The following is a 20,992-nucleotide window of genomic DNA, read 5'->3' on the forward strand; positions in this document are numbered from 1 at the left end:
CTATGCACTAAAAATTATTAATTTAGCATAATTTGCGCTGAATTAAGGTCAGCATAATGGAAATGTGTGTCTTCCGTTCATGGGAAACTTTGTTTCTGGCAAGAGTACAGGAGAGCTGTGGCGATAGAACCAGAATGAAAGCCAAAAAAACGTCTCATTACGAACGATTTAGAAGCGATCTAAAGGCTGGAACTCAAATCAATCTTAACACACACTCTCTCCACTATCGGAGGATTTATTTCTGTTTTCAAAACATATGCCCCCCCCCCCGGATTTGCCGCTACTTCATTGGGTTCCCGCGGGTGGATGGTTATTTCTGTTGCAGCGTGTATGTGTGCGTAGCAGGCGGGCGAGTTTTCCACAGCCCCAAAACACACGGCGCCATGTAGGATTTGGACGCACTTGTGACGTGTTGTGGCCGTCTGTTCTTTAGCTAAAACGTGGCCTTCATGCGACACATTACTCCTCCAATCTCTCCGTTTTGTCTTGGACATTCCTTTGCCCATTCTACTCGCGCTGGCGAACGACAGGAAAAAGCCGACCCAAACCGGTTCGCCCGTTGGTGGCAGGGAGCCACCGCTGAGATGGCGTATCACATCACAGGCAGATCTTTTTGCGGCTAAGCTGGAGGGCTTTGATTGAAACAGGTTCGGCGTTCGAACCTCCCGGCCGTACTGGAGCAATCGAAGATCTAGTAGCATCAAACAAGCGAAGAAAGCAACAAATTCCTGCTGCGTTCGATGTCTAGCCATTCCGATGCACGCCATCTACACACACGCGCGGTAGTGGATTTGTTGGGCTGATGGATTTTGGTGTATGGTGTATTTTTTTTATATCCTTTCCTCGCTCTCAGCGTCTATCAAAACAACAAAAATACCTACCCACCACACCATGCAGAGAACAAAAACCCACCCATCGATCATTGAACTAATGCCGTGTAGGCTTTTCTCCATTCTAGCACTTTTCCCCCCGGGGTTTTACCTTTGCCGGGGCAGCTGTAAGACATTTCGGACGAAATGAAAGCATAACAGCAGAAGCAACAACAGAAAAAAAGCTGTAGCTACATCACATCGAACCCAAATAAAAATCTATCGACCAACACAACCGATATACCCGAACGCAACCAGACGGTGTGCGATGGAACGGGGTTAGAAAAATTAATGAAACTCCTGCGCACCGATGGTCATCATGTGGTGGCGGTCTGGCAAGAACCGGCAAAGTGTTCTCGGTTCTTTGCGCGGTAGATGATTTGAGCAGCGCGTAAAATACTATAACTGCCGGTTGAGATTGCTTTGGTGTACGAGAGGCTGTAATGTAGCAGTTGAGTGGGCCCAAAAGTTGTGGCGTTCAAGAGCCACTTCTAGCGTAGTTACGACGATGGTCTTGAGGCGTCTAATGATTGGAATTCGAAGTCGTCATCTTTAATGGTAAGATGTGTTTGAAAATGCTCGTTTGTTTTTCGTCTTAGTTATTGGAAAAAATAGGAAGCATGATTAAAGGCAGCGCTGTAAGAATATCCCATAACGGAGATGGTTTTCTTCTAAGGGTGTAAAAAGGCTTAACATGTTTGTTAAATCTTGGAAAGAACTGTTTGCTAGCAATCCTAAGGTGAAAATTATAATCGTATGTGTCGATCATCTTCGATATTGGTGTTCTACTAACAACGAAACCTAAAAACTCTTTCCTTTTAATGAATTAATTAATGAACCAGCTCGCTAATTAGATATTTGTACAATAACTAAAAGTGCTCGTATGGCTCAGGATATCTGAATCTGATGAACTTTGAGTTTGGATCATTCGTCCCATTTATTTCCACAGCACACACTACTCTCTGATAGCTCTTCTGTACCATAAAAGCCACTCTCCCCATGGAATCTGCTTATCAATCAAAACCACGAACAATTCAGCACCACAAAACATCCAACGCCAATAGCAAACCACAGAGCAATTTTCAAAGGCACACCTTCAATAACAAGCAGCTGATTAATCGTAGAACTTTGCTTACCAATGCAAACGGTAAACAAACATCTTTCAACCTCACCCAAAAACCCGGACAGCAGCAAAGCAAAAATACGTTACAGCGAACAACACACTGTACCAATTATTGCATCGAGAACCGCCAAAGCAACACTCCGTCTCTCGAAAGCGTCGAACTTCTCATTATCATCGCACCGGGAGCATAAACAGAAGCTTACCTGAAAAGAGGGAAAATGTGTAAAAAAAAAAACATTAAGTATAAAAGGCATGAAAAACAAACTACACGGAGTGCTAATTAAACTAACGGTGGTGTATCGTTTTCAAGGGTGCTGTTAGCAAAAAAACAAACCCGAACCGAAACACAGCCAAGGGATGGAGCATTAGTGCGCGCAGTTAGTCGCAGTCCTAAGCTGTTGCAACGCAATTGCATGGTTTGATAAGGGATATGTTTATAAAGCAACCATTGCTACAACCCGGCGTCAGGCTTATCAGCTTGACACATCGAACGATAAGAACTTGGAGAGCGTAATAAGGATCTAGAACTGTTGGTAATTTTCCTAGTGCAATGGTGGTAAAACAAGCCTCCAAAGCTATAAAAGTTTGGACAACATGCCATTTAGATGGTACATTCGTAAAAACAACAGACCGTTGGCGTCTTGAAAGATTGACGGGATCAAATGGAATTGTTGGATCCGGCATGTAATCAAAATAAAAGACCGTTCAAAGTCTGTTGACAGCAAGTTGTCGATAGCAACGTAAAGTAGGTTCACTAACAACCTGAGTAATATGCATCCATTATATTAAAAGGACATCGCCATGTGACAATGTACTCGCACCACCTGACCTGCTCGGTATTACTCTTAGCTTAGCAATATTGAGATGTTCTAGGTTAATCAGATGCCTAAACCCCCACCAAAGCCCTTGACAAAACTCGACTGGCGCGTCCATGGGTGCAGCGAAACGCTCCGTTCCGAAGATGCGCTCAGTGAATCGTCAAACAAGCCGCTGCAGCTGGAATTCGGAAGTTGCATCCCCGATGTCAGCAGGTTGCTGACCGTGAGTCGAAGTGTTTTAGACACCGTTTAACAGCTATCACGGTCACTGATCACAGCTGGGTCACTACCGCAACGCGCGTGCTCGCGTTCGTACATCGGATATCGGAAGTGGTGGGTTTTCAACGATCGCGAGGCATCGACTGTCAAGGTGCCGGTGTGAACTTTTCTTTGCCGTTGCTGGGCGTTCTAGAAAATTCTCCAGCACTCGAGGCATACTCGGGGGCGCACGGTTACGTACCCTGATTATCTTACCGCTTATTGCTGGATATCATTATGAACAGCAACAGCAACAAAGGTAATTTGTCAGCATTTGTGATAGCACTTAACATTGTTCTACGACCAACCACCAACCGGCGATTGAATGTTATTACTAGACCATTTGGACGATGTTTACCGAAAATCTGGTACTGCACACATTTGCTGTTCACATTTGCCAAGCAAGCGATAACAACATCGCTTTATCGCGATGCACACACTAGTGACGTTGGCAATCTTGAAGATTAGATTGCGTAATTGTGCTAAATGCTTCACTTCCAAACAAACGCAATGCAAATGATGTCTTCTTACAGTAAGTACGTAGGCAAACGCTGTGCGGATGCAAAATATTTGTCCTAGCCATGATAAGGGTTATTACTTAGTATCGCTAGATAACCTAGTTACAGGGTTTGTTTGTTTCATCGATCAAAGCAATCAATATTTTTTGGTAAAGGATGATAATGTGATGATCGATAGAATTGTTTGCTGTGTGAATCAACACAATTAAACTGCATTGTCCTTTGTGATCACAAACAAAAAGCTTCCTTGAGGAATATAATTTTTAATACTACTAATGCCTTCCATATGTTTTGCTGGCTAAAATCAATAAATTTGTATATTTTTTACCCTTCTATTATAAGTAATAGTTATGAAAAATAATTATATCTGTCAAGTGAAAATTGTCTATCGAAAAAAATAAATTCACTTGACCCATGATCAGCATCAACTTTCGCGTGTTTCAAGCCATCTAATATTCACACTGCTGTATGATTAATTTATTTTGTTTTATGTATATCGTTTTTTTTTATCTTCGCTTGCGCTACGTATTGATAAAGGTGCATCAGGAAGTTGAAAACACTATTCATTGCACCGCACTTCATCCGCACATCCAAAAGCTGGCTGTGGCAATGGTGATGATGAACCAGCTGCTCGATGAGTTCTTTTCCTTTTCTAATTATTCTCAAATTGCTCAAGAGAAATACACTCAACATGGGCAGCAATTTGCAATTCGATAATGATAGGCAACGGTAGTTTCCGATGCTACTCCGCATGCTCGGGTGATATGGGAGTTCAGAGATGCGCCCGCAAGGCATCGCTCTAGAAAATGGAAATATCTCACCATAACCGTGAACGTTTTGGGAAAGTTTTTTTTTCGATTTCAAAGGCATCCGTTTTGTATTGTTCGTTTATTTTTTTATTCTGTTCAGGTATTTTTATTTTCACCCAAAAACAACAAAAAAACCCTAGCATGTCTATCGGGCGTTGGAAAACTGCACGATAATGGCTCTTACGAGTGATGTGTGTTTATGAAATCGTGCACCACGGTAAGCAAACAATTATGATTCTCAATACATATCCACCTCAGACAAATGAGTGGAATTTAAGTGGTGCCAACCAAATTTTGCGTCTGAGAACATAGCATCAGCTCAATGAAAAGGAGTTTTATGAATGAACAGGGAAATTTTTGCACAACGGTCTTGTTGGTTTTCATAAAGATTTTTTTTTCGGTGATTTGAAAAAAGGTTGGTAAATACATAACCGAACTCAGCTCGGTAAATATTGTGTTTATCTCAACATCTTCATCCTTTAAACTGGCATTAAATCGAGATTAGAACTAGGCCGTTGAGCCGTTTATAAGGTGAATTGAATTCGCTACCCATGTCGAATAGTACGTTACCTGTTTCGACAACAACTAGGAAATGCAACAATTGATGCGAAGAGTAAAGCAGAAGTTTTGTGATTAATCAACTGAACATTTCACCAAGCATTACATATAACCATTCGATGTATTAAAATTTATGACATTTATTTTTTTGTAAAACAGGTAAATCTCATCATGTAAATCTGCTAAAAAAACATTGCCATCCAAGATTACAACCCCTGGAAAGGTTCTTATCTTCATTCATTTAACGTCTTACAACCCGTAACTTTCCCCGTACCGGGGGGATGACGTCCCATGTTCCGTTTTACTTGTACGTAATTTAATTTTAAATTCATCACCATCACATAATCCTCGCACCGGAAGCATCTATCAAGTGAGAGCCGGGGACAAAAATAGTACGTAAGGAACGAAAAAGCACGACACAAAAACACCTTAATTTACCCGCCAACAACAACAACAACAACAGCAGAATGAGCTGTAATTAATGTTTGGCTTCGGTTATGTTTTGTTTTTTTGTTGCTCACCACCGGGTCCCACGGCCCGTGCGTCAAATGTGACTTTAGTCAAATAACAACCAAATAACACACCACTGTGTGGTGTGCGATTTGCAGGATAAGGAGCGAAAGTATCCTATACTGTGCGCCTTTGCCAGCTGCATGGATTAAATTTTCGCTCGCAATAATCCCACAACCATCTACAACGGGTTTTGGTTGAGCTGTTTGACATAAACTGAACGTTCTGATGTGTGAGCCATCCTATCCCTGAGTCTCAGTGGACGGCAAAGCCATATGATTACTATTTTATTGTGCTAGTATTGTCATTGTTTCAGTCAGACAAATCTGTATCAAACAGACTAACAAAATACGTTAAACATAATGTTGCATCTTAGTTCTTCGTTGTTACGAATTTGCCAACCACTGCCCAAAGCACAACGCGCTCGGGGGAAGAAAAGTTTGGTTGCGAAGGAAGTGAAACATTTTTAATCGAATTTCATAAAGCAGGTATGATGGAAAGCAAAGCTCGATGTCATTCTGTGCTGCTGACGTCTCCTGATACGGTTCTGTGTTCTGTTACGGCCGTCTTACCGCTGGCAAAGTAGCGTCTTTGTAACCGTTTTGTTGGAGTCCCGTCTTGTGCGTTCCGGGCACAGTTTTCTATATATCCTGTCGTCGTGTGCTTCGGGGTGTCACTGGCGAATATATATCTTCCTCCCATACCTTCAACGAAGTTGAAACGCTGAAGAGCCACATCACTGTGGGGCCAATAATGTTCGTGAGATGTACATTACTTTGACCATCTTCTAACGGTGTTGCGTTGCATTCTTGAGCCAGTCGCCCCAGACGGTTAAAAATAAAACATTCTTGAATAACAAATATGGTTCCCCCGACTGTAAGGCTCGTCCAAAAAAGCTTTCGCCATAGAAAAATAACAATCTTACCCCGGTTACGGTAAGGTGGTGGTGCGCTTACGAGGAAGGTGAAAAGACATTCCAAGGTACACGGAGGTCTGCACGGTGTGGTTGGCAGAATCTTTCTAACGTGACTGCCACAACATACAACAAACGCCCCGTGAAGTGTTTCTTCGTAGATTCGTTTGAAGTTTTTCGGTGTGCGGAAAAAAGTGAGCATGCAAACGAAGACATCCCCCCCGGGCAAACGGTGTGTGAAGCATAAAGCTAATGTTTTGCATTAAATTATACTTGTCTCTCGTAAGTCATGGTCACGGCCCAACCCCTACGCGCCTAATGGTAGTGAAGATATTTTAAACCCCGGATCCCAGGTCAGGTCCGAGTCTGCCCATCATGACTGGCAGTTGATTGGCTTCCTTCCAGGGAAGCAAGTGGCAAAAACGAGTAGTTTTGAATTTCCGTTCCGTTTGGAGAAATGTGCCCGGTCCTTTTCGGTTGGAATCTGTCATGCTTCACGGTTTGGTGACGATATGAAAGGGACAAGGGTCTTCATTGGAAAGCTAGTTGTAATTGGAGTTGTTTGCTACTGGAATTACATTCTATCACTTGAAACCATTTAAATAATTGAACGAAAGAACGAACATAATAAATGCACTGTAATTAGATTTTGCGTAAAGAAAACACAACACTATTTCACATTCGAAATAGCTTTGATTCTTCCTTCATTGGTTCCACATTTAATGAACAGACAAAATGTTTCATATTTTCGATGGAAACGTTGTCGAAAAGCTTCAATTCACAGTCACAGGTTTTTTTTCGGAAGTGAAAAATCCCACCCGCAGCAAAGGCGGGAAAGAACCCGTGAAAAGCCGTCTCTCACAGTGATGGTGAAATGGTTTTACGGTCAATAGAAACACAGCCACCGGAGTGCCATTTTGTCTAATTTGTTTCGCTTTTGCAATCACTGCTGCTCCGTACACCGAGTAGTATTCCGACCCGATGGAACAGTATCGGTTGGCATCGGGCTGACAGCAGGCCGCAGCCATAGTCCGCACAATATGCTGGTCAAAAATCTATATACCATGGTGCGGATTTTGCGAGAGGCAAGAAGGGGCTTTGAATCAACATAATTTAGTGTGACAAACCCATTTGTGTCCCTTGAAACCGTGCATATAGGTCAGTGGAATTTAGGAATACCCGGGTGGAACGGTGGTGACTGCATTGATCCCAACCGAGTCCGACAAATAACCGTGGGCCCGGTTCGGGGTGAAGGTGGCAAAGAGATTGATGGGAAAAGTGAAATGCCAGCGAACCATAACCCCTCCGCCTCCGCCCAACTGGGGCCTGGGGCGGACAATGGGTAATGTCAGGAAAATGGTCGTTCGGTTTTGTTTGGGAATTATTATTTCCCTGGAATACATTCAGATTTATGTGCGGAAAATTCATTTCCTCTACAACCGTATCGCGTTAAGCAGAAAGACGGAACCCATTGCCTATTATCCCACATGATGTCCTATCGAAATTGAAACATTAGCTTCAAACAAATCCAACATTGAAATGGCTTCCCGATGTGATTGGCCGAAACCTCCTGCACGTTACGGTCCATCTCTCGCTTCCTGCCTGTGAAAAGTGAAAGGAAGTGTACGTTATTGTTCAGCGGTAAGGTATCCCGAACCGGCAGGAACCATTAAAGGGTTGATCGACCATGAGGCAAAACACTCCAAGTGGAGATCCATTAATCTACAATGGCGTTGGAGCGATCGCGCCGTGCTCAGGTCGTAGGGTCAATCGACGTTGAAGAGATGATACGGTTCCACATCAAGCGGACATACAGCTGAAACCACTTGAAAGGGTTCGTTTTTTCCAGCGCACGGGTCCCTTTCGCCTGGCACCACTCATAAAACGGCTTCAATTCGATGATGCACTTGCAGTTCGGTTATTCCTTTCATTTTCCCCACCATTGCAACGGTTGGTTTTTGTCGCCTTTTGGTGCAGTTTTCCACCGGATATGTTACACTTGTAGCCAGTGCGGCACTTGGAACGTCAATGAAAGGGATGGCCACTTGAACACGGATTTCCCTTTGTTGGAGAAAGAGAAAAACAAACAGATTCGAGCGGCGGTACATTGTCTGCCTAAACTAACCTAACGTAACATTTATCTTAACTCATTGTACACTGTTCTGGTCACCGCTGGATATAGTTTAACACACATTGGCGGAAGCCGAAAATGGCTCTCTGGTGTCTCATCTTTAACTTACTTCTTCCCGCCCTCCAAACGTCAACCGGCATCAGGAAGGCGTTGAACTTTTACGCTGTTGCTCGACTCGGACTCGGACGCAAAAATCTTTCTCCATCTGCGTGAGACCTTCGCCTTAAGTGCCGCCCATGCCCGACACCACCACACCAAGGTGTCTAATGCTGTATTAATAATAAAGCTATTAAACGTGAATTACGGCAACGATCGTTTCCCTACACGTAGTCGCAAATGGAAAACAACAAATGGGGTGGTTGTGCGAAGATTTTCTTTCCGCAACATTGGTGCGAAGCCGAACCACCACCCCCCTTCGCCGGCGAGACACCTTGCTCAGCTAGTTTGGCAACCGTGCAAGGGCCCCGCACAAGCGGCATGGTACGCAAGATGCATTGTGGTTGGTGGGGTGTATTTGGCAACACCGAAATGGCAATACCGCGGCGAGGAAGGTGTAATTTATCTTCGACGAAACCACTCACCCGCGGGCGCGGGTCGCTGCCGGGATTGGGTTGGTGGTTGGGTCAGGTGTGTAAATGTTGGGCGGTTTTGCGAATATGATGAAAGTGGTTCGCGATTCGATATGCGATTTTGTGCGAAACTTACCACCCAAAACCCCCGCTCTATCCGTGAACCGATACTCTACACACACACACCGTTGGGGCAAGTGTTTTGTTTTGTTGCTCAGGGCAGGGCACGTGGCCTATCGTACGGTACACTCACGGGAGTTACTATTTCGCGAATGTTTACCACCACCCCACCCACCGGTGTGTGTATACTGGGGGAAATATTGCTTTTCTTGCTCTTTTTAGCGTTTTTTTTTTAGCAAAGACAACAACAAAAAAACACCTCCAACAGCCCTTATCGTAACGAGAAACCGACGGGAACGACGTTTGCAATCGCATCTGAAATAACCGCGGGCCATATCCATACCGTTCATAATTGAAGCGATAGAGCTATGGGGTGCAGCGGAGCAGGAAAGCGGCAGCCCTAGATTGGATTGGATTGAGTTGGATCGACCTCGGGCGAGGTCAATTGATTAATTAGACCAGATGGTAAATCGGCACACCAACAATAGCGCGCTCGGGCAAGACAAAAGAAGAAATTTCATTTATGAATATCAATCGATGCATTGCTATTAGAAAATCTCGTAATCATTCGCATGGGAAGCACTTGCTCTTATCGATCCATTGGCCGCTTCAGTCGGTACACTCGGAATACTGCATCGTAAATACAATAATCGTTGATTAGTTGGAATTTCCATGTTTAACCTTGTTCTACGACCGCAATTTATTGATATCGATAAATTAGGTTAGATGTCACACTGCACAATGGCTAAAATTCTTCTAATTAGGAGAGAAAACAAACCTGACAAACAGAATTGGCATGTCCCAACAATTCTCCTTCCTAATCTCTGTCTTACATAGGGGTGTTGTGATCGCACCTTTAATGAATTTCAAAATTTCCAAGGATTGTGTCAATTAGTCGCACCGGAAAGTGAAATTACACTGGTCCAGTGATTGATATCGTAACAGCCGCTGTCGCGAATGGAAATTGCAGGAAGTTTCATCTGAGATTGGGTGACTGCGTATGGCAAACGGAGTATAATTAAAGTCAACCCCTTGGGTAACGAATACCTCTTATTTACGGATTTTTTTTCGCTTAACGATATGAATGCTATGGAACTATCCCTTTTCAGTTAACCAATTTTCGCATAACGAGCATGTGGGTTCGTGGAATTCTTTCTTTTTTACCGATCGGTGTGCCACGGTAGAAACAATCATGATATATAATATATCTTAGTAGATATAGATAGGTTCGGAAGCTGATCAGATTAATGCCATTAGTGATTCAACCGTTAATTTGATTGATAATGCTCACCGATGCCCACTAGTTCTGAGTTGGGAATTAAAGGCAATAATACAGAGCATATAGAAGAATTCCCGAGAATCTACCGAAGAACTTGTGGAGTTACTGTTGCTAAAGAAAAAGTATTTTCAAAACAGGATGGAAACAATCCTCAATCTTGCAAAGATATTCTGAAGATATTGAAAACATTGCATGTTGTTTCCTTATACTAGCCCTACACTGGTAATACTGAGCACCGAACTGAAAAATTGAGATAATTTGACACTAGTAATGTGATAGCTGTTAACTTTGTTCTAATATACACAAAATTTTCAGATGACATCAGATGTTTTTGTAAGTAAACTACGTGAATAAATTTTAGGTTCTCTAAGTTGTAATCTAACAAAATAAATACCGGTGGGATCCAGTTTACGTATACTATTATGAGTTATTGAAATTAGCTACTTGCATCAAAGATGCATGGTAAATTGATTGTATGGGGTACATGTTTAGGAAAAAGTATAATCCGTGAACATATTTCAAGCACCTTCAGAACGTTAGGAACGTTGCTTGTTTCAATACAAACGTAGAATGATAATAGGAAAATTAAGACAGGTGAACTTCCTGTGTGAAAGTATCTCTGCATATCTTTTTTCCCTTCCTTCAAAAGCAGTAGACCGGCATCTCGTTTCCCTGGAAATATGTACCTTGACGCATCCCTACACAGTGACTCACAAATTAACCCAACCGGAACGTGGTGTGTTTGTGGTTTATCTTTGGTTTCTGTTTTCATCCCTTTCGTTGTTTCCCAAATGTTCACCGCTCTACCGATAGTCAATTATGTTGGTACCTGTTTTTAACGTAATGATCCCCTTCATTCCTCGATCTTACCACAAAGCGTACCAAAAGAGTTTTATGCTTCCCAATCCCTTGAAGATGTGGCTCAGTGTGTATTCTTACCTTTAAAATTCTGCTGAGTTGCCGCTAGCGTACGGTTGAGGTGGTTTGCTTTTATCATCTATCACTGCGACTCTTTTGCACCACCGCAAGCGGAAGAAACAAACGATGCACATCAATTCACTTGTTGTTCCGACTTCACGACGCAACACAGCACAAGATCATGTACGATCGTTGGCAGATATCACACTCAGCACACAGCAGTAAGCACCAGGAACAACTTCCAACACCACACCACACGACAATGGTAAAATTCTTATGCTGCTGCTGTGTTTTTTTCCTTTTCCTTTTAAATCATACAATTAACACGCACCTTTTGCTCTTGCCATGGAGAGCAGCAAAACAACACAGCAACCTTTGCGCTTTTTCTTCACTTGACACTTCTAGAACTGTCACACGAACCGCAGCCGGTGCTGCAGGTTGATTTTTATTTTTGTTATCCGCCCCTATCTGCCGTTCTCCGACAGTGGCCGTTTAGTAGAAACTTCTTCCAACGAAAAGAACGAGAAAGCGGGACGCGTTCCGTGTTGTAGGTTTTCCGTGCGTTAAGGTGTACCAATCTTGAAATTGGTTCTTCGACAGGTGCGCGAAGAAAATTCAAAATGGTTATCGAAATGTGGGTTGTTTTTTCCTTCGGTTCAGAGAAGGGTGCACTGTGTAAACAAACGGTGGGGTGAGGGAAGGGTGATGTTTGGGTGACGGGGAGAGAAAAACGCAAATGTAAGCAAGCGCCTTCAGTAGGAGCGCACTTGAAGTTCGGCTACGAAACACACTGTTCCACACACACACACTGTTCCAAAAAGGATGCACAATCTCGATCTCAAGGTGTGTACATTTGTTTTTTTCCGTTTCGCTTCGTGTAGGTTCTGGATTTTAAATACGCACCGGGCTTCCGGTTCTGGTTTGGTGACTGATCGTCGCTCGACGGTGTATCTTACCAGACGCGAGTACTTTAAATTCCTGCCGCGTTCCTACGAGGGAAGTTGTTGCCGTACGGCCTGTTGTGCGTGCAAGTGTGTTGGTGCTGTGATGATCGTGTGCATACACCTGCACCAGCGAATGAGACGCGAAGCGGAGAGCTGGCCAGCGAAACACCACACGCCCGGAGGGGTAAGTCAAGCGACAAACACTTCCGTTCCTTTCTTTTCCTTTCGATTCTTCCACGATGCCAAGATTGTGCGTTTTGCTTCGCTTTGCTTGTGGTCTGTTCTCTGTGCCACTGACAGCTCAATCGTATTACACACCTTCACTCACACAAAAAAACGCACACAAACTGGCAAACCCGTTCCATCAGAACGATCACGGGGGAGCTTTTTCTTTTGCTTTGTGGGGTCGTTTGTTGTTTTTCTTTTGTTTTATTAGTGTGCTATTCACTCGCTTTGCTCCTCTTGCGTTGTTTTCCACAGGCAAACTTCCACCCCACAGTGATCGTTGATAGTGTTGGTGTTGCGACCCGATCGACGAGGCACGGAAGGCACCTGGGGATGACTTTTCAACCTGAAGTAGAAAAGTTTCCCTCCGATCGTTGCTCCGTTTAACATTCCACCCCTTCGACGGAAGAGTCGGATAAAGATTCTGTGTGTGTGTGTGTGTATTTGTGTAGATCACGGCCCCCTTTTCACCTTACAACGCCCGTCACCATAAACTCACACACGCGGCAGACGATCGTTTCACATCACTTTGACGGGAGATTTAAACGACCATTCACGCCGAACCTGAGTTTTTCCAACTATGTACACTAGTTCCTCTCTCTCTCTTTCTGACACTCGTAAAAGGAACTGTATGCTGTTGGGTTATGGTAAAAATACTCTACACAGTGTCCGCATCTACTGCATCTCTGCCCTTGTTTGTCTGACAGTCCGCGGATCAGTTGTTGGGGTTTTGGTTTTTCGCGTATACCGCGGAGCGCACTAACCGTCGCGTCCACGTCGGATGAGCTTACGATTCAAACTTCCAACTCTAGCCCCCAACGTGCGGTTGGTTTCTTGGAAAGTGGAATCCACACCGTGAGAAGAGAGAAAAATTGGAATGCGTAAATCGTGCGAGAAACGTTCGCTCACGTACAGTGCGTCACACTTGTTTGGTTGCACTGGTAAAGCGTTGCTTATTGTGCGCTATTTTATTTTCCCTAATTCTGATGATTCTTTGCAAATTCGCACAGATTATTAGATAAAAAAACAATCTTGGTCGTTTTAAACCCGTGTTGTTCATTCTATACCGTTTCCTTATGATGATGATGATGTCTGACCTCTTACTTCTGCATGGGACAAATAAAGATAGAGGTATCGTTTCGAAGAGAAGTAATCAAATAACTAGATTATATTTTATTCAAACGATGCAGTATACTATACTATTGAACGCATAAAAGATGAAGTATAAAAGATATTGCACCTGTTCTTCGCGTTGAAAAAATGGCAAGGAAAAACAAATCTTGGGCATGACGAAACCTACTGCCAAGCACTGTATAGTGCAGTTTTGTGGGAGAAACTCCTGTGAAGGGATTCCACAGGTTGATCTGCACTCTTCTAGCGGGCCCACGCACGCAATACATGGCTCTCTTTTATGTTGATTTGTTATGCTCTCATACGCCTAGTGGAATCTCTCTAATGAGAGTGAGAACACAAAATTATAGTTAAATTAAAACTGGTAAAATTTACGTTTGAAATTCATATTGAAATATTAGTCCTTTATAACTTCATAGTATAGACATCAGTAGCAACATAACTATAATTTGTATTCACGATATCGAAAATAACACACTACTGTACAATAAGTGTTTGCTCCGAAGATTCATACCGCTCTCGCGGATCCATTGCCGCGGTACACCGGGTCACACACTCAACCGATCCGATACACAGGCCACAAGGTGCATAAGCCACGCTCGTTAACCTCAAGCCAGGCTAATTGTGCTACATGAGCGTTCTGTGTGCGTATTTCATTCTACACAGCAGTAATGTTCGGTGGTGGTGGTGATTTGCTAAATTCCAGCTTTACTCCCATACCGACAATAATGGATGCAATTTATTACTGCACACCGATCATGCGCCGATCGTACGATGGGGCACAATTTTGATTCCATTACAGGAAATATAATTTGATTTCACAATGCTTCCTTTAAATATAAAACATTGTATATTTGGAAGCTGGACAGCATTGGAGTATAAGTCCATTAATACATATCCGGCACATTCTCCAGAACTGCGTGGCGAACCTTCACGACGATCGCTCCACTCAACTCATGCCACCGATAATACGATTGTTTGCCCCGCAAAGTAGTAATTCTAATGAGCAAATTGTGCTGATGATTTATGACCTCTTGCAACTGATGCTGCCGCACGTGCTGCCATCTTGACTGCTAGCTTTATGCTATTCCGGGTTCCTGTTTGCGATTGATGCGAGTCACCTGCTTCACAGACTATTGCGGGCTATTTTCGATAACATTCATTTGCACAATGACGGCAGCCTTCCATCACTCTCAGCTCAACCGGATCATCTTTGTCAAACTTTGATTGAAACAAACCGGTAGGGTGATGGGTGTGTTTACTTATAGGTTAGAGAAGCGATGGCGGCCACAATTTCCACGCCTCACGTGGTGCTGTAGTATTTCCTGGGGTTGAGTTCCACGAGAGAAATTAAACCATTATTTCCTCATATCCACACAATTAGTAGCGAAATACCGAGTATTGATGTTTGAAAGGAATAAGCAAAACACTCGCCAAGTTTATTGCGTTCCCGGGCACTTAACGATGATGATTGTAACATCGGAAATTGTTTGTTTATTTCCTTCTATTTGTTCTGAAGAAGACACTTTTGACCTGCGCATTTATTATACGGGTAATTTTTACAGTGGAATAGCCCATCGTTGTGTTACGATTTATTATACATGTTCATGTTTCATATCAAGCTAGGGAAATTATGTAAGTAATTAATAGCAACTTCACCGATTGTGATAAAAACCCGTTACGTTTTCAAACAGCTCTCCCGAAAATAGTTTCATTGCCGCCAACATGTGGACAAATCAATTAAGGTCAGTACGCAATCGTTTTTTTTTTTTCAAAATAATAAATAAAAATCCGTTGTCCTTTTTTTGCACAAAACAAGATGTGTTGCTTTTTCCTGTGCTTTGTTAACAATAAAAACTACGTGTGGCTTGTGGTTTTTTTTGCGTTTGTACGTCGCACATACTACATTCCGCGGAGTGTATAATAAGTTTATCCAATAAACCGCGTGAACACTTGTTGCTTTATGTCCAAACACCGTCGGCCATGTAAACAAGCTGCCTTTCTTCGCTTAACAAACACCACGGCAACATACCACGGCCGATGGTTCACGGTTTCGTCTTTCCGTGGTTGTAAATGCTAATAAAAAAATAACAATTTTTCGTCCCGTACACAGCTGCAATCGCTTCCTGAAAGTTTAAGAATGTCTTATTTTCCAAATTGAATGCTAGAATGGGCAGAATACAGTGCTGAACATTTGAAAACTGACACTGTAATTCTGTAATCTAAATATGCGAAAGGTTAATAGAATTACCAAGGAACGACTTACTTAGCTAACCAGGCAAGTATTAGTTTACATTAGGGTTTTGCATGAAGTGATTTATGATACGAATAAAGTTATTAATTATACCGTTAGCTTACTTACCCCATCATATTTCTGTGTATGAAGTTTTATACACAAAAATACTATAAGCTGTATTTATGATATGACCCAGCTTGTTTTTAAACGATATCAGATGATATTTTGAGAGTGTCGTAGGATCAGAAACAGTTTGTGGGTTAATTTTGGTCAATTATGTAGTGTTTTGTAGTGTCCAAAGATCAAGAACAATCCTGAAAATTGGAAAAAATGTGTGTCGATAATTGTTTATTTAATGGTGATTGATGATTAATGAAAATGGTGCTTTAACTTAAACAATACTGATTAAGTTTGTGATAAAATGATAATAGACAAGCTTTTCAATATGTATTTGTCTACAAAATACGAAGAAAATAAAGAAAAAAGATCAATTTTGTATTGAAAAATAGACTTTTTGTTCCTCATATATCTCGAGTTTTGCAGATGGCCAAATAAAAATAATGTGCTAGCACCCCCATTTTGGAAAATGGATTAGAAGGATTCAAAAGTTGCACTCCATTTGGATTAAGGATTCATACCCCCGGGATGTAGTTTGTTAAGAATGATAGGGTCATATATTTAGTACACAATCTATTACTTTATATACAAAAAACATTGAAGCGCAATGAACAGGACTCTTTTATTGGATTGGATTTTATTGGAATTTTTTTGGATGAAAGTGATTGGAAGTGTAAAGCTCTGCCCCCGTACAATATCCAATTTAATTTCATTTAATGAATTTTTTTTTTCAGTCTCCTTGGTAGTAGAGTTTAGTCCTAGATTGGGAAGTAGATCTATCAATTTCAAGACCAACCGAGTAAAGTAATTAAATATAAGGAAATATTAAAATTTTTAAAAAAATCATACGTCTTCTTGTGCACGGCACTGTATTTCCTTACTTCCATGCTCATCAACAAACACTTGTGTAAATTCTGTACTTTCCCTACCGTAAACAATGTGCTACGCAATTATTTTCGTGGTTAATCACAGCAAGACATGCTCGTCTGATCAATCTCATTAGCTACGATAAAATTATACGCATAAACCGCGTACCATAAACATCGTTGACCATATTCGTCCGGCTTGACTATTTTTAGAATCGGCGGCGCCCTCTCCCACAGAAACCGTCCGTTTCTGTAGGTGATTTGAACGCTTCTAGCCTCAAAGTGACGATTTCCTTACAGTCAAACTTTCACCCAGCACGGCATCACACACATCAAATAACCCCGTGGAACGGATGCGAGCAATAAAATTGGTGCCCGCCATGGAAAAGATCCCTGGAATGGAGCTATTTTTATCCAATCTGCTTCTGCTGGAGAAACAGCCCGTCGATTTGCCCGCTCCGGCGTGTAGTCTTCCACCCCGAGCCAACGTGGCACGAGAATGATTTGCTGGTGCTGGCGAGAAGTATGGAATTGAAAAATTGTTTCTGATTATGATGCATTTGCATGTGGCGATCGTTGGGCAATTGCCTTTAGGACCACTTTCTTCCAAGGTTGAAACCCTTCGGCCGAGAGTGTGGGAAACCCGATCGAAAGAGGGTGAAAAAGAAAGGTAAAAGCGATCACCTATCTTTCAATTGCTACCACCCCTTACAACGTTATGCAACGTATGTGCAGGTGTGTGTGTGTGTGTGTGCATAAGTTTGAAGCATGATCATACTTTACTAAAACGGGGATTTCATTTCGTTGTTTGGCAGATACAAATAAGAGTAATTTTGCTGCCATTGCATTGTAAATTACACCTTCAAACCGGTGCCACTCACGAAGTATATGATGCCTCACAAACAGTTTGCGTTTTTTTTTTGTTAGCCACTTTGTCTGCACTTCAGCTGAGTCTGGGGCTTGTGCACGATCGTTCATGTAAAGAAATCAAATCTGCACCGTACACATCCTCTAACCAAAGAGACTCGGGCACAGCGGAGACAACCCTGTGAAAGGATAATTGTAACACACGTGCACGTGTTTGCAACCATTCGGTTGGATACTATTTTGGTGGCTCTTCTTGACTCTTGCACGCTAAATCTGGATCTTGTGCGATCGTGAGTGCGATCATGCAAAACTTTGCACCACGCTGGTCGCAGGAGTCGCGGGTGGACGAGAAAAGTGAATTGTTAGTTCAAACAATTAGCAACAATTTGGCACGCAACATTGCAGCTTTTTGGGTGGTCTGACTGTGGAGAGGTTTGTTGGTTTTCACCGCCAATTTTATGGATTTTTTAATTATGGCCTGGGCTGCTGTCTCGGCTGGACAGGTTGGGTTAAGCGAAGAAGCGGCGCCAAGTGCTTGAAAACTTTAGATAAATTAAATTTCACATCTTGCTAACAATTTTTAACACGAAACTTTATAATGAAGGTCTGATTTAGGTGATAATGTACTTGTCCCACAGTTTACATGGACGCACAAAGGAATTTTAACGAATTTATGGCTTTTATTATTCGCTGAAACAATAGTAATAACAGATTCTGTTCCAAGTGTTAATGTTCTTTACTGTCGTGAGAGAGCCTCATCCACGACTCACCGGTGGAAACTTCTATAAGTCATTCAGGCCCATCGATCCAGATCCTGACATACGCTGATGACATAGACATTATTGGTTTAAGGACGCAGTGGACTCTTATTAATGGATTAAATAGGCGGCGGCAAACCACGTGTATTAGATTTACGAGGCAAAAACCAAGTTGAGGGGAGCACCACCAGTGGCTCCGATATCAAACTCTAACTTAAGCAGTGGTTACGTACAGATATAATGTCATAAGGTCCTTTTTTAGATCGTCCACATGGGCAGAGGAGGCGTTAAAGCGTCTGCCAGAAAGGCTGGGATAATGGATTGGCTGACGACTGGACGCTCGACCGTGAGCGGTCGCCTGCTCTAAAGACCGCGAAGCGGTTGTTGCGCTGGATAAGTAAGTAGGTCAGTCCTTTACTGTGGGATCGTCCAGTGTCATTTCCATTACGTGCACCAGTCTACAGCAACTCATGAAGCGCGTCATAGTAGCACTTTCTTCACTTCTCGAGCAATATATTCTCTTTAAGCTTTAAAACATCCTTTAAAATCAATCATCAGGTTGAACGTATCAACTCCACTTAGAAACGATCCATCGTACATCATGTTGCCATCACTTAACTATACATTAGAGCCCATTCTGTTATAGGACTGAAAGAAAAAACACACACAACCGGCTCCTCTTGGTTCGCTTGGGTACCTATACTTTGTTTGAAATCAAATATCGGAACATCATCCAGTCCTGCCAATCGCGGGTATCAATTTCCAATTAATTAATTTCCATCAGCGATCCAGAACGAAAAGTCGATGGACGGCAGATCTCTGCCTGCCGCACACGGTCGAAGCGTCAACTCTCAAGCACATGCTAGAGAAGTACGGGACCGTTACAGCCGGACAGAGTGAAACCCAGAACGAGATGGGAGAATCGCGTGCAATTAATTGTATAATCATAACTAGATGGCACGAAGCCACGGGCAAAATGGAGTTCTGTTCCGCTTCTCTTTAATATACACCTCCCCCGCGGGAATGGTTGTTAGCGTTATTGTCACCCACCTCAGCACGGTTCCACCACCCACAGCATAAATTGAAGAATTACATAAGATGATGCAAATGAGCACCTATCTCTGCTAAAAACACACGCGTGAACCACCCCCGCGCATAAGAATGGCCGAAAGGAGCGTGTAACCGTACCGGTAATTGCCATTCGATTGGGGACTTTAAATCATTTTTTGATACTTTAATTTATCGGTCAAACAACAGCGGTTCTGACTAGTCGTCTGCGTTCATTTCTTCGTTTCATCAATGTTTGAGCGTATTTTGATTAATATACCGTACAAGCGCAACGTCCAACGTCCCTAACGTCCTTGCACAAGGACGAACGACGATGGGCTAAAGTGTGTTGTCTCATCGTGTGAGACGACCGGTGCACCGGTGTAGAGTCCAATTTCCTAATTAGTTTTTGATGGATTAGCATGCCTTTCAAAAATGACCGGTGGACGCGAGGCGTAAGGTGTAAAGAAGATAACTGATACATTTTTTTCCATTCACTTTGATGCCATCCGATCGATCCATGGCGATGAGAAGAGTGCGTTTTTGTGAGGCACACGAGTACAAAACTGAAATGAACACATTCATTTCATCAATGTGGTTTAATTCTTATTTGTTAGTTTGTGGAAATTGAACGATAATCTGATTATAGGCATGGAGTTACGCCGTGTGTTCGCTAAATATCGCAAATTTGTTCATGCTGCTGTCGAAGCAGTCGAAGTCACGATTTATTAGAACGGTATTATTAGTCCGTGAGTAATTTCGCAGAATCTATGCTAGAGATAAATATAATAGTGCCTTTTTTTCTTGGGGCATCGTCCCTACTTGGTCATCCTTGACGTTTTTGATTTACTAGGTTTAATTTTACCAAGTAATCAAATCGTTTGCTTTGCTACGGTGGAGCTGTTCCAATGAGGTTTCATACCGTTCCTTTCGTACGAAAGATCGGTTTGGCTACTACAGTTTACTTACCTTCAATGAACCAACTTTTCCAATCCGATGTTAAATCCAATTCATGGATGTCCTGAATGCTTGCAGCTGGGTTTAAAAAAATGCTAGTAGAAATAAGATTCCACGATAACGCACCACATAAACATCAATTTCAAGGCGGTCCAGCTCCTGTTTGCTATGCAACATAACACTGGAAGCCGGCATGTGAATTGCGGACTTGCGTGCCGGAGACACTACCTGTTATTGGGCCCCCCGGCCTGTAGAGTATCAGCTGACGGTGACTATTTCGCGGTAGTAGATGAATTCTGCTATTTTGGTGGAATCGTAATTTCGTACAACAATTTACGCAACGAAATTCGGAGACGCATTGTTATGGGGAATCGTGTTGACATTAAAGGTTTCATAAACTCCTATGATCCAGAACGAATTTATTGCATTGTCGGTTATTGTCTAGTAACGT

Source organism: Anopheles moucheti, chromosome 2 (assembly GCF_943734755.1).
Source record: "Anopheles moucheti chromosome 2, idAnoMoucSN_F20_07, whole genome shotgun sequence".
NCBI lineage: Eukaryota > Metazoa > Arthropoda > Insecta > Diptera > Culicidae > Anopheles > Anopheles moucheti.